Source organism: Miniopterus natalensis, chromosome X (assembly GCF_054644295.1).
Source record: "Miniopterus natalensis isolate mMinNat1 chromosome X, mMinNat1.hap1, whole genome shotgun sequence".
Classification (NCBI taxonomy): Eukaryota; Metazoa; Chordata; class Mammalia; order Chiroptera; family Miniopteridae; genus Miniopterus; species Miniopterus natalensis.
The window spans coordinates 18,581,421-18,596,898 of NC_142103.1; the positions used below are offsets into that span (position 1 = coordinate 18,581,421).

General features: G+C 37.8%; 1 pseudogene; it reads right to left on the reverse strand.

Annotated features, from left to right (window-relative positions):
- Positions 1-14,280: 14,280 nt before the first annotated feature.
- Positions 14,281-15,149, reverse strand: LOC107529336 (F-actin-capping protein subunit alpha-1 pseudogene; annotated as a pseudogene).
- Positions 15,150-15,478: the final 329 nt, after the last annotated feature.

Consider the following 15,478-nt stretch of genomic DNA (forward strand, 5'->3'; position numbering starts at 1 on the left):
CCCACCGGGCTAGACTCTACATTTCTAAAGATCTTCATGTTTCATCCTTGTGAACTCATATTATCTGCATAGTAATTTGTAATAGTTAGTGATCAATAAACCCTTGTGATTATACTGGGCTGTGATTATATTATCCAGATTTCACCTGGATAATTCAGGATAGTCTTCCCATTTCAAGATCAGCTGATTAGCAACCTTAATTCCATCTGCAATGTTAATTCACCTTTTCCAAGTAATATGACATATTCACAGGCTCCAGGAATTAGGACATAGACATCTTTGTGGTGAGCATTATTCTGTGTACCACAGCTTCATTTAAAAAGACTATTTTCGCCCAACCAGCTTGGCTCAGCTGGTGAGCATCGACATGTGATCCAGGAGATCTTGGTTCAATTCTGGGTCAGGGCATATGCCCAGGTTGTGGGCTCGATCCCCAGCAGGAGGCATGCAGGAGGCAGCCAATCAATGACTCTCTCTCATCATTGATGCTTCTATCTCTCTCTCCCTCTCCCTCTCCCTTCCTCTCTCTGAAATCAATAAAAATAAACAAAATAATAAAATAAAAAGACCATTTTCTTTTAATTTTACACTGCCTTAAAACATTTAACAATATAAGAAATTCTTGAAAAGAATTATAGTGTTTCTCTTTTTCTTTTTTTTCTTTTTTGAGAATTCTAACCTTTGGCTACAGATCTTTCTCATCTAAATAAGTAGGAAACAATGGAGACTATATCATTGTTGGCAGAGATAGTTCTAAATAAATGACTGAGGTATTAGTAAGCTACAGAATCACATGAAACTTTTTAGTACAACTTGAAGACATACATACAGGGTGTCTCAAAAAATGGATACACACTTTGAATAATTATTAAATCCAATGGGTTAAATCTGAAAAGAAAGAAACATCAATTGAGCTATAAGATATTAAGTGTGTACACATTTTTGGGACATATATATATATGAGTATCTTACATTTGGATTTATATAATAAATGAAAGTTAGCTAAAAAAATTCCCATACAAATGCCTGTATTTGCCTTAATGGAATTTCAGCCTACTATCTCCTTATAATTCTCTCACCAGAATGCTTAAGACACAAAGTGTTTGAAAGACAACCTATTAAGAGTACACATATTATTTTTGCTCATTAGTAGTAGACCCAAAATGGTATTGATAATGTCTTAAAATACGGAAAAATAAAACTACTTTCTAGAGGACCCTGTAAAGTATTTCTGAGTGAGAGGTCAACACTAATCTTTATATACAGGCTACTTTAATGTAACATTTTTGTCCTTTCGGTTAAAGAAATCAACCAAAATCATAGATAAACTGAGAAGAATGTACAAACCACCTTGCTTATAGAAAAGCAATGAATGTGAAAATTAATAAACAGAAACCTCAGTTAAAATGGTGTTGGGAGGCTAAAAGAGAGAACTCCCGTGTACTTCGCTCAACACACACTACTGACCCCAAAAGGAAGAGACACACCTTGTGTCTCCAACAGAAATTGATAGTACATTACTATCTCAACTGGAGGAAGAAAAGATTTCTCCTAACCCAGTAACAGCTCAGCCAACAGGGGACTGCCATATGTCAGCCAATGAAAAGTCACTATACTTCGAACACTCAGTTGCCTCTAATGAACTCTTCATTTACAACAGCTCCTCCCAAGTCCATACAAACATTTTCCTCCTTTGTTCTCCATTCTTATGGTTTGCCATTAAACTTCATGGACTGAATTACAATTATTTGTTGTTCCCAAATAAACCCATTTTGCTGGACAAATAATCTGGTTATTTGTCAAAGGTAAACACGGAAACAAACATCTAGCTAAATATAGCAAATTAACCACATGGGTATATCTTGTTTCTCTCCTAAACCTTTGTTAAAACATCAAGTTTAGGAATAATAAAAGGTATTAACTGACAGAGACTAAGAAAACAGGAGAGGAAATAGCAGACAAAAGATTTCAATAGATTTTTTAGAAAATAAAACTAGAAGGAAAAGTGTAAATGGATTCTGCAGAGTAAAGGAATTTACAACTTAAGTGCCTGCAGAGGGGGAAGAGCAATGAGAAGTGACCCTTGTAGCCCAGCAGAAACCAAGGTTCAGCGCTTAGAGGTACCAGGTACTGCATAAAGCAGGGAAGTGGCATAAAATTAAAACACAATGGCTCTACCCTAGCTGGTTTGCTCAGTGGTCAGAGCATTGGCCCACTGACTGAAGGGTCCCGGGTTCTATTCCATCCAAGAGCACATACCTCCATTGCAACCAATAGATGTGCCTTTCTTACATCCATGTTTCTCTCTCTCTCTCCCCTTCCCTCCCTTCCTCTCTCCCTCCCTCCCTTCTACTCTCTCTGAAAAGCAATGGAAAAATTACCCTCAAGTGAGAATTAACAACAACAAAAGAATGGCGTTTCATTACTAATAATGTGCTATCACTGTCATTATGGAGAAAGGGTGCATTTTGGATTGTTTTTTCATTGTTACAGGTAGATGTAGGCCATTTACCTGATGTTTGAGCTAGTTCCCTTGGGGCCAACAATATGCATTTGCAACAGACCTAGTTAAGGTTAAGGATGCTGCCTAGAGCTATGGAACAATGCTGAGCCAACTAGCCTCACCTCAGGGAAATAAATTCAAGTCCTTTTTCTCAGAGTCCAGTACCAACAAGAGCCAATGTTTACTCTCAAGTTATTTGATTTTCAAGTTATCTGCTTCAATAAACCTTTCCCCCTACATTATTTATGGGTTTATTTTTATAGAGTCAACCAAGAATTCAAGACCTTGTCTTGTATCTCTGTATTTCTTGTTTACTTATCATTCTGGTAAAACTACCATATCTCTCTCTATAGGTTAGGGAATTACTACATGGAAAAGTCCCTTTAACTGTAATTACATTATATTTCTTACCTAATTCAATTCCAACACACAGAATTCTATCCCACTCCCTGAATGGCATCTTAAGGCTCTTTCATACTCTGATTTATGGTTCTCAAGATACTTCTCAGTTTCTTCTATTCTGATGGGAAAACAAGACTTACATTTTTCATATGGTCATTACATTGAAATTACCATCAGAAAATTAATGTATTTAATAACTGTCAAAAAAGAGTGAAAAATGTGTCTGAAACATTAAGACAACTATATTTATGAATCCCTTCAACCTCTTAGAGGCATCAGATAATAGGATAAATGACATTACGATTTTGATACAGGGCACTTTGTCATTTAAAATTTAGATGGAAAAAAAGTTCCTTATTCAGCTAGAGCTGGCAGCATCATAATGAATAAAGGTCATTTACTTTATGTTACTTTTAATTTGTTCAGGGTTGAATATCTTTGAATTTTAAGCATTGACAAGAAAATGTACTTCTTATCTGGGCTAAATTATAAACAATGTGGCACTATGATGGGATTAAATAATCAGATATTAAAATCTGAAAAGAGTTCCTCAGTGTAAGAAGATCAGCTAGTTATTGATAAAAGATTAGGCCCTTACCATTTTGTTCTCCCATCCTGTGCAGGGTGGGGCAAAGTAGGTTTACAGTTGTAAGTATGAGAAACACAGAGTTTATTCTTGTATTATCATTGATTAATTATTGTATTATTTTCCATGCAAACAACTGTAAACCTACTTTTGCCCACCCTGTATTTTTCAGGCAGCATAGTTTCCATTCCCATTATCCAATTGTTGCTTCTGAAAATAAAAGGACTCACTCATCCTTTTCATCATCTTCAGCAAAATTATGAGGTCAGAGTTTACTTCATGTCTCCCACTATAATATATACTCAAGACTTATTGAATTCTTGAGGGTATACTTGACACTAGAAAAGACAGGAGAAGAGAGATTCTGCCTAGCACCCTTTGCTTTGGGTACTCAGTGTAACTTTTATTTCTCTCTCATTCTGAAAAAAAAGTCCTAGAATATCTCTTATCCAAGCCTTTTAAATCCTTACAGGAGCTACTCACAACAATGTAGCTTGCTTATGAGTCTTGGGTTCACCTTCTGTGAGTCAGGGCTAGGGGGACTTTTTCGGTGCACACTCACACCAGTATTTTTACTGCTTATGGGACATAATTCTTGGCTTGAATTGCTGTTGGGTTTAGGTTACAGTCTATTCCAGAATAATGTCATTCATGTGTGTGTGTTTGTGTGTGCATGTTTTAGTTTACTTCCCCAGTATCCTGGGTTTCTATTTTCTAAAACTGCCTCATGGTCTGTCTTCGCACTTTACAATCTGGCTTTGACAGCAACTGAAAAAGAGCTCTTATGAGATCCAATATAATATGTGGCCTATGTTGAGGGCATTTCCCTCTTTGTTTTGAATAGCCTTCTGTGCTACTCCTCCCCTTTGTGCCTAAACCAGGTTTGTCCTGCTCTGCATCCTACCTCACCCCACCCCCACTATTCTGGTTCTACTTTACAGAGGCTACACCAGCACCTTTTGGGACCTAGATCTTTGTCAAGTCAGAGCCCCTGCCTCTGTAATACCCATGGGGAAGAAAAGGAACCTCATGAAACACTATTCCAAGCTTCTGTTAAACTCATTTTTTCCTGCTTCTTTGAGTTCCAATTTAAGCCCAATCATTCCTTTTTTTTTAATTCTTAAATTTACACTGCCTCAACTTCTTAATATATCTTTTCTTAATTTTTCAGGACTTCTGGTCAGAAAAAATTCACAAATATACAGTACGGAATTTCTCTCTTTATGTGGTTCATAAATCCTTCTTAATTTTGATTCACAAACTTTGCTTTTCATCTACAGATGCCATTATTTCCATTTTTCCTTCCTTTCTCATCATACAGATGCCAAGAAGCTGTATATCTTGGATGATCTTTCCAGACTATCCAGACATTCCTCCTTCTGTCTGGTAGTCTCTCTCTCAATGAAGAATGCATAACTTTTTGTGTCCCTTTAACCTGTCTCAACTTTATATCTTACTAATTTAGCTATTAAAGCCATCAATAAAATAAGACAAAGCTTGTTCTTTGTCCTTATTACACTTATGCTGTATCCCTGTAAATACCGAGTATTTATCCTAAATTACCAGGTTAGCTATAAGGGAAGCATTTATTTGGGAATGTACTTAATAATTGCAGGGACACTGAGAAAGAGAGTTGCTGAGATTTGGCTCCATTTGGAAAAGTAATTCCTTCCTCATACTCTTCACTAAATGGGGCAAAAACCTCAGGGCCAGAAATAAGTAAACAGAGTCAAGCTACAACTGAGTTTATCATGGAAACAAACTGCTCTGAGAGTATTTTGAAAGATCTGCAAGAATGAGCTCAGACAATAGCAAGTCCAAAATAAAACCCTCCTTGGAGAAGTCATGGCTTAAGAAACTCAAGTTTCCATGGTCAAAGAAACCTGCCTTTCTATGAGAAAAGTCACTTTGTGCTTACTTTTCCAGTCAAATTAGACTAATAGCACAATTTACCCTTTCCAAAATGTGCCCAAAAGTCTGATGCCCTGTAGATGGGGGTTTGACTTACTTGTGTTCCTGGAGAAAATAGCTAGGGGCCAAAAGGAGGAAAGTACAGGGAAAGAGATTTCAAGTCAACATAAAGAGTAAATTTTGAACTGTGAAAATTGCCTAAAAATCAAACAGGCTGCCCCAGGAGGTAGTGTTAGAGCAGAAGCTAGATGACCTCTTGTGAGGAATGTTATCAAAAGACTTAATAAGTGTGGTGGGGAGGAGTCTAGTATTTTTTCTGACCCTTAATAGTCCATACTTTTATCAGTTTCCTAAATAGTGTCTAGCACCTGTTTATCTGAATCTGTTTTTTTATGCTATCGCCACTCCATCCAGGCATTCCTATTTAACCAACTTCTCCCTACAGCTCTTAGGCTAGATGAGCCCTGGGACTGGCCCCTGTACTAACAGGAAGTACACATGAACTTTCCTGGCTGGGACAGGTGTTCACACGAAATTCAAATGTCCTTTGTGCTAGTCCTCAAGGTTGTTTTCCAATTCACTTTGCCTGGTTTTGCACCTTCATTACTTGAGGCTCTTGTGAAATTGGCCTTTTGACCAGCTGTTGGTTTTATTTTTCAGTAAGTTGGTCTTCCAGGTTCTTGCTTTCCCCCAGATTGCTGCCTCATTGCTCTGACCTTCGATTTGCATGAACTTTTGGATGCCAGATTTCCTACACCATTTGCAGCATTTAAATGTGTGGGCTCTAAAAACAAACTGCCTGAGTTTAAATCCAGGCTACTCTGCCACTTACCAGTTCTGTGACCTTGGACAAGATATCTGTCCTGTTAGGATTTCAGTTCCTTCTTTTGAAAGGTAAAGAACAAAAGTAATGCCTACATAACTGGGTTGTTGTGAGGATTAAATAAAGTATGTAAAAGGCCAATCAAATCAGTGACTTTTGAAGGCATCAGAAGTACTCTAGGAAATGTTGGAGTAACAATTAACAGAAGTCTCTTTGGGTTGCTACAGCATTGCTCCTTTAACCTCAACTCCTTGCAGATGGTCTCCTTGCCATTTTTTTGCAGATGTTTCAGAAACTACCTGGGTCTCCAAAATTTATCTGCACCTTGAACTTCCCCCAAAAAATTTGAAATAGTTTATAGTAAGCCAGATATAGGATAGATGCCCTAAACATATCTTTCCCCCTTTCCTGTTAGATGACATCTGAGTGACCATGTTTCTGAGATGCAGTGTAGCAGAGTAGGGAAAGAGGTGGCCTTCACCCAGAACCCCCAAATTCAAAGGTTTGTATTTATAGAAACTTAATCCATGTACCGATTATACCCTAAGAAAATGATTTAAATTTGAACTTAAAATATGCTAACATATGTTTACATATTATAGTTTATTATAAGATTCCACTTCATAAAAATAATACCTACTGTTAATAACAAAATTTATAAACCACTGTCCTAAGTAAATTCTGAGCTGCCCACAAAATTTAGTGTGACAAAGTTAATTAAAGCAAAGCAAACACATGGCATTCCAATGAGAAGTCTGTACAAAAGAGATGCCTGAAAGAATGATGTGAATAGTAACATCTAAAATGGAGTCGCTAATGTCAAGGGGACTCTAAATTGGTGACAGGAGGCTATTAGGAAAGTCAGACTTACCCACTCTCACATATGGATGAGAATTGAACTTTTGGACTTTTATGCTTGCCATAGAAGCACATCCTGGAATTTGTCTCCCTGTTTCCATGCCGATGCCTACCTCAGGGTCTCCCCACCTGGACCTGATCAAACCTTTGTGAACTAGTCATCAGATCATGTTAGACATCCATAGTAAAAGTTTCCTTTCTTACAGCTTTTGGTTTTTGTAAGCTCTGGTTTTCTTTGTCTTCCCTAGAGCACATTTCAGGTTGACTCCCAGGTTGGAATCCTAATAAGACTCCAAATAAACATGTGTTGAATTTTGCATCCTCAGTTTTTTCATGTTTGACAAATGGGCACCCATGTTTCCACATCAATCCACTTCTTCAATAAACTGGAAGTCATTTTCATAGAGTTTTCCACCATTGTTAAGGCTCTTTAACCTCACAACACTCTTGTCATAGGCAGTGTCCATTTTCAGGATCCATAACACTCCTCTCTCTGCCAACTTCAATTAAAATTGACCCTGTTCTTCTCTTACCATGACTACAACTACTCTCCTTCGAAACAGTAAATGGCTTAGAACATTATGGAATACAGAGTGTCCTGGATTCACAGTTCTACACATGGCTAAGTACCTAGGAAACTGGGAAGAATGTGAACCAAAATGCTTTATACTGAGAATTGACCACCCATTGCTATGCTTTCCTCAGGGCCCTTTAATCTGCCTCATTAAAATCATAATCTGCCCACCTCACTCTGGTAGGATCCTCAGTTCTTCAAACTAAGATCCAACAATTTTAGTATAACTCATTTTAGTAGTGTAACTTGTCAATAGCGGACCTTTGTTGCCAATCCCATTCCCTGGTCCATTGGCAGTCTATTTGAATGGTCCTTTAGGCTTCTTTATTCCTGTCCCTGACTGGTTTGATTGAGCCCTCTCTTGGTTTGTACCCTGTTTTCGGCTCTGGCTCCTGCCTTCCTCAATCTACTTCCTCCTTTCTTTCTCCAGAGCTTTCTCAGCAATGGTCCTAGTCCATCTCCTCATGCTCTTGCCTCTCCTCTTTCAACTCCAGACTTTCCAGTGTACCTTAACCATGTACTTCTCCAATGATCACACCTGCTTTAACCAAGTGATATTCAATTCTGCTTTCTGATCATCGGGGGGATGAAGATGATTCTATCTTTTTATAAAAATTTGTAAAAGATGGTGTTGCAGGTACTTTTTAAAACAGCTATTCAGATTGCATGTTTTCTTGATCCAGTAAACATATGCCAGTAAAAAAACATAATATAGTTAACAATTCAAATAATCCCTGTAAACCTGAGGCCTCTTAAACATGTTAATTTACTGTCAGCATGCAGAGTTAAGTGCCTCCACTCTTTCATTCCTGTTAACTGCATTGGGCTTGTTTTTGAGAATTGCCCAAGTTCCTTTTTATGTCTTATTTATACTTCTAAAAGCTTGATTATCATTTAAATTACATTTAGAAGCAACTGACTGTGTTCCACTTGAAGCAGAGATGAAAAAAGGGAGTGGGCCATTTCTGGGGCAAATCCCACTGAGTGTGCCTCCCTGCCTTTCCCCTCTTCAGGTGCATTTGGATCCAAATGAAATCACATTAAGGTGAACATCAAAGGCATTCTTGAGGGGCAGGGCAGACAAAAAAAAAATGCATCCTGAAGGGCTTGTGTAGAGATTGGAAGAAAAACATGCTTTGGCCCTGGACAGTGGTTTAGGCAATGAGGTTTCAGGTGCAGATGATCTGTATGTAATCCTCAGCTAAGGAGTTCTCATTATTTTCCCCATCATTCCACAGCCCACTGCTTCCTCAGTGGGCAGTCCACTGTTCTGCCCACTTAGCAGAAAAATAACCTATAATTGGGGAACTTTGGTGAAGTATGAGCCCCAGCAAATTATAATACATCTATATAATGAAATCTAAGCTTATATTAAAAGAATAAGGTAAATCCATTTTTGTTGATGTAAAAAAATTTGCAGAAAATATTGCCAAAAGTGAAAAGGGGAAAAGGTTTATGTATGCATTTACATCATGATGAAATTTATGTTTTAAAGCCCTCAGGATTATATACGGTATATGAATGTAAGGGCCATAGAGGGGAGTGGGGTAGGTGGAGCTGGAAAAGGTGGGGGTCTAAATAGGGAACAGAAAGAGACTTTGCTTTGGGCAATGAGTGCACAGTGCAGTGTGCATATGATGTTTTGTTGAGTTGTATACTTGAAACCTGTATGGTTTTGTGAACCAATGTCACCCCAATAAATTCAATTAAAATTTTTTTAAAAAGAAGTGAAGATAAGACCAAAGGATACACACTATTAATGTTGGCTATCTTTGGAAAAGGAAATTTACAGGTGCTGATGGAGACTTTCTTCTCTCATGGTAATATGCTTTGGGAAATTTTAACAATGAATGAGGATTATTTTTGTAACATACACAAGAATTTTAAAAAGGAAAATTATTTCAGGATTGGATATGAGACCAGGTGATTCTCATAAGCCTTGCTCTTGAATCTTCTATTCTTCTCATCCACCAATACAAATTCAGAATAGCTCAAGCTACAGAGGGCAAATTCAGTACCTATAAGAGTCCAGGCTCTCACACATGCTTTCCTTTCAGCCTAGAATGCCCTCCTTTTCTTCTTTTCCCTATTTTCACATGATTAATTTCTTCTTGTCCTGCTGCTTCTGCTTATAGTCACTTTCTCCAGAAAGATGCCCTCACACTCCACTCCACGTCATTTCCCTCCATTCCCCCACCTATCTTTCCTGGAAGGCAGGGCTGAATCAAGGACCAGGGTGAGCAGGTTGTCAGCCCAGTTAAATGCCCAGTGAAAGGGGAAATGATAAGTTCAAGAAACTATCAGAGAAGAGTTACACCCCTAAGGCAAGTTGCCACTAAATTCTTGGTCTTAATAGATACATAATGAGGTCCCAGAGAATGTGGACTTCCACCATCACAGCATCTACCATTCAGCAGTATAATTGTCTGCTTGCTTGTCTATATCCCTCACTAAAATGAAAATTCTATGGGACCATAAGGGAAGACTGCTTGTCCATCTTATTCACTATAACTCAGAACTAGCACAGTAGACACAAAATATTTGTCTTAGTTCAAGCTGCTATAACAAAATACCATATACTGGTTGGCTTACACAACAAGCATTTATTTTTCACAGTTTTAGAGGTTAGAAGTCCAAGATTAGGGTACCAGTGGGTTTGGGATCTTGACAAGGTCCGTCTTCTGAATGGCAGAAGGTTGACTTCTCACATCCTCACATGGTGCAAAGAAAGCAAACTAGATCTCTGGCTTCATCTTATAAAAGCACTGATCCCTTTTATGAGGGCTCCACCCTTATAATCTGTTTACTGGCCCAAAGCCCCACTTCCTATTACTATCACATTGGGATTAGTGTTTCAATATATGGATTTTGAGGTGACACAAACATTTAGTCCATAGCAATTTTTATACGTGGCATAGATGTATACATCACAAAGGTCAGTGGCTTTCTCAAGAGAAGTGAGTTTGCAGATAGAAAAATGTTGTATCTTTATTCTAGGAACTGTCAATTATCCTAAGCATAGGACTGAGAAAACCAAGAGGAACAAAGAAGTGGGAACCAAGCACAGCTTTTAGTGGGGGAAAATTTAACTGGCCTCCCTCTGATTAGATGATTTCCTTGACAATGCACAGGGTTTTTTCAACATGGACACTACAGCCATTTTGGGCTGGATAATTTTTTGTTGTAGGGGATTGTTGTGTGTACTGTAGAATATTTAGCAGCATCCCTGCCCTCTACCCACTAGCTGCCAGTAACACAACTCCTCCAAGTTGTAACAACCAAAGTCTTGCCAAATGTTGCCTTTAAAATTGTTCAAGGTGTGTATACATTTTTAGGACACCTTGTATTTCTATTTCTATTAATTCTATCTCTAAAACATACCTTGAATTCACCTACTTCTTTCCATTTGCACTTTGGTCTAAGCCATTACCATCTTTCACAAGAATTTCTACAATAGATTCTTAACAGGTCTTCTTACTGCTTGACTTGACCTTCCAAATCATTCGCCACACAGTAACTAAGGTAATATTTTGATAAGTTCAGTGTAATCATCTCTCTCCCCTATTTAAGACCCTCCAATAGCTTCCCATTGGCTTCAAATAATCAGTACAACTGAATGGTTAAAAAATTGGGCTCTGGAGAAAAAGTGGCTGGATTATTGACTTTAGAACCTTGGAAAAGTGACATCTCTGAGACTCAGTTTACTCACCTACAAAAGGGAACAGTAAGGTTATTTATGAATCTTGCACATAATACACATTCAGTTAAAGTGATTTGTTGTTATTGTTGTTAAACAATTCAAAATCTTTAAATAAGGCTTACAGAGTCCTGCAAGATCTCATTCCTATTTCTTTGCAGCTTCCTCTTTTGTCCTTTCCCCCTTTGCTCATGATGTTCTACCACTTTGGCCATCTTTCAGATTCTTAGAGTAGGCCAGTAGTTCTCACACTTAAGTTAGGATTAGAATCCTCTGGAGGGCTTGTTAAAACACAGATGGCTGAGTCTCACTCCCAGAGTTTCTGATTCAGTAGGTCTAGGGTGGGGCCTGAGAATTCGTATCTCTAACAAGTTCCCAGATGTTGCTGATATTGATGGTCTGGGACTACACTTTTGAAACCACTGTAATAGCATTCTTTGTTGTCTCAGAGCCCTCCAAACATATATAAAACTTTATCCTAACCATGCATCAAGTCTAAAACTGTAATAATCCTCTTTATGAAAGTCTTTCCTTGACCTTCCAGACTAAGCTAAGTACTCTTTGATATATGTTTTTATAACATGCATAATATTTATAATTAGTTATTTGTATAATTATTTTTTTACTTAAATAATCATATGTCAAATGGTCTCATGAAGGCAAGGTTCTGTATGTTGTCTTCAGGTCTATATCTCCAGAGCCTGTCCTACTGCTTGGCTCATAGTAGGCACTCAAAATTGTTGTTGAATGAATTTTTAATAAACAATTGTTTTCTATATTTAAAAATAAAGTTTACTCAGTGATGTTGTTTGCCTTTTCAAATATTCAACTGACTTTTTTTTTTTTCCTGAAACTAGCACAGCTTGCTTGTAATTTCTCTAATCATTACCTTATTGGCCACAGATTCTTTCCTCCTCCCATGCCCCCACATGTGTCCCAACCAAATACAGGGCTTTCAGTTCTAGCTATACCATAAAATCACCTGAGAGCTTTACAAAATATACCAGGTCCCCACTCTGACCAACTAAATCAGAATTTTTACATTTTTAAATAAAATTTCTATATATTTTAAAAACTTTTTCCAAAAAAGGATTCTGATGCACAGTAAGAGTTGAAAAATTATGTATGAATGGGTCTATCTCTAGAGGTAAAAGTAGTTGTTTAGATGTTGATGGTTCTGCAACAGTACCAGTTCCATGGTTGGTATTCATCTGATATACTCTGAGAAAGTATGTATTTATTTTGCTTCCTTTATTACATTATAAGCTCCTAGATCTGTGTTGCTCAAATTGTGATCTGTAAATCTCTGCATCAACATATCTTGGTATTCTTGTCAAAAATATGTATTTCTGGGCCTTATCTCAACCTCACTGATTCAGAATCTTAGGTGGGGAGTGGGGGTCAGGGCCAGGAATCTGGGTAATTTCAAACTAGTTTCCTGAGTGATTCTTTTTTCTTTTTTTTTTTTTAGAACAAAACAGGTATATTTCTATTGCACTACCTGATACAGAGGATAATGTGGAATGGATGCATAGTACGAATAACAAACAATACAAATATATTTTATTTGAAATAAACAAAAATGCTTACACAGCTCAACAGGTCACTTGGAAACAAACTCTTGCTTGACTGGATTACTGAGCAAAAACAAAGCTGAAGCACAAACACCCTTCTTTTTTGACATGTATATGTAGGTAGGTAGGAAGACACTACTTGTTTTTTTTTAAAAACTGACCTTCCCTTAAGGCCTGGTCATAGAAGTGTAAACAATGTAAATGAATCCACAATTTAGTTGTCATATCATGTCTGCGCCACCTGTGTTTTCTGCGGTCACACATATACCTGCCAATACATCTAGGAAGGGCTGCTATATCACAGTTACATTTAAGTTCTTGGCAGACAGGACTGAAGAAAAGTAATCTGGAACAAGTTTTCCATCTTATTTAGAACAAATCACTAGTATTCCCTTAAATAACAGGTTGCGATAGAAAGATACTGCCTGGAAGGTGTTCTTAAACTTTGGTTCATTTTCAAGTTTTTTTTGTGACTTACAGGGTGTTCAATTCATTTGCTCCTAGTACAATCCTGCCACGTGTATTAAAGCACAGATACCTATTACTTCTTCATCTGCATTTTTCAAGTCTGATACTCTACTACGGCCCTCGTATGTCAGCAGTTCTTTGAATATTAAAAAAATAATAATGGTAAGATTGCTAAAAATGCAGACGTCTACAACTATGTTGGTACTAGATGGGAAGAAGACAATGGGGCGGGAAATCAAACACATTCACATGTGGGAATGTGGTTCAAGTCTTTGGATTTAAAAACAGCTTCCCCAGAGAAGGTGGCTATCATGGAATTTCCGGAAAACTTCCTTTGCCCGACAAAAGGACCTGAAAAGCCCCAATCCAAACTTTTGAAAACTACAGCTAAGCAGTGCTATATGTGATGACCGAAGCAGTAGCAGGGAGGATGGAGGTGTCTTCCATTCGCTACAGGCAATGGCACAGACTCTGGCTGTTGGTGATCAGTACAAACCATGGAAGTACAGGTGTGATCTGAAAGATGGGGTAGAAAAGCACTGACCATATTACTTGTCTATACCAGTAACAGGGCTTCCTGGCTAGGAAAATTTTCTAAGTAGTAAAATGACTCCAGGATAGATCTCTCTCTCTCCATTATTAAATGTGGCAGAATTTAAAGATTTACAAGTAGATATAGCGAAAACAGAAAATTACAAGGCAGAGAACACAAAAGTATCAAGACAATGCTATTATAGGTTCAACAGTGTTCCGTGAGGCTAGAAAACCTGTTAACTCTGAAAGCCCTAGCAAAATATCACTCTTGTTTATAAATCACTTATTTATCATATGGTCATATGTTGAAACCTTTTTTTCCATGTATCGAAGAACCCTACACTTAGCCTTTAAGCATTCTGTATTTCTTTGCCAATCTTGTAGCTGAGTATCTTGTTCTTGTCGATTTTGGTGCGGGTAACTGGAAGCTGCCAGCTAAAGGCCTTGAATGTGGTGTCTGACATTGTTTGATAGTTTTCACTAATTGCTGTCTGATACTCATTTCATGCATGTTCTATGATTTTAATAAATTCCTTGGCAGTTTGGGCTTCATTAGAAACAGTTACTGAATCCTGTACAACCAATTAAATCCTGACTAACCAATTGAACATTGCCATCTTCATAATAGTGTACCTGAATCTTAAGTACTCCAACCACCTGGGCTGTAGGTGGTGTGATGGTGAACTTCCATTCTGATCTCCAGTGGCCATTCCAGAAGTTTTTAGGCTGAAACTGGTGACTTTCAATACACGCAATAATGGTCTGCTGTCCATCTATAGTTTTAGCATAAGCAGTACAGAAGCTGTTGGAATAATGATCTTTTACATAGGCCCTTAAAGTGCTGTCACAGGATTCTCTCCAAGACTTCAGACCTCCATCTGCTTCCTCCGGCTGGGGGTCACTTGCTTTTTTCTGTAAGTGATCAAACTTAAAGGAAATTTTGTTTCTTGGGTCTAAAAATCTGCTATTACCCAGGTCACCGTGTTCTGTAATTAAGACCTGATCTTCATATCCTTCTATCTTCACAGGCATGAACTGATCCATGTTATACTGGGCAAATGCATATGCTGCCCCTTCCTTGAGGAGACTGTCATTATTAAGTAGTAGCTGAACATCATTGAATACTTCATTAAATTCCCTAGGGGAGTGCATGAGTGATGAATTTAGCAGCTATGCATAACTTCTCCTCATCCGACACCCAATCCTCGAAGTCCATCATCTTGGGCTGCTCTCCTGAGTGATTCTGATGCACAGTAGTGCACAACTATTGCTGTACTAAGGAGTGGTAAGGCATACACTGTGGAAAACAGCATAGAATTTCCTCAAAAATTAAAAATGCAACTGCCTTATGACCCAGTGATTCCACTTCTGGGTATATATTTGAAGAAACCCAAAACATTAATTCAAAAGAATATATGCACCCCTATGCTCATTGCAGAATTATTTACAATAGCAAGCTATGGAAGCAACTGAAGTGCCCATCAATAGATGAGTGGATAAAGAAGAGGCACATATACAATGGAATATTACTCAATCATAAAAACGAGT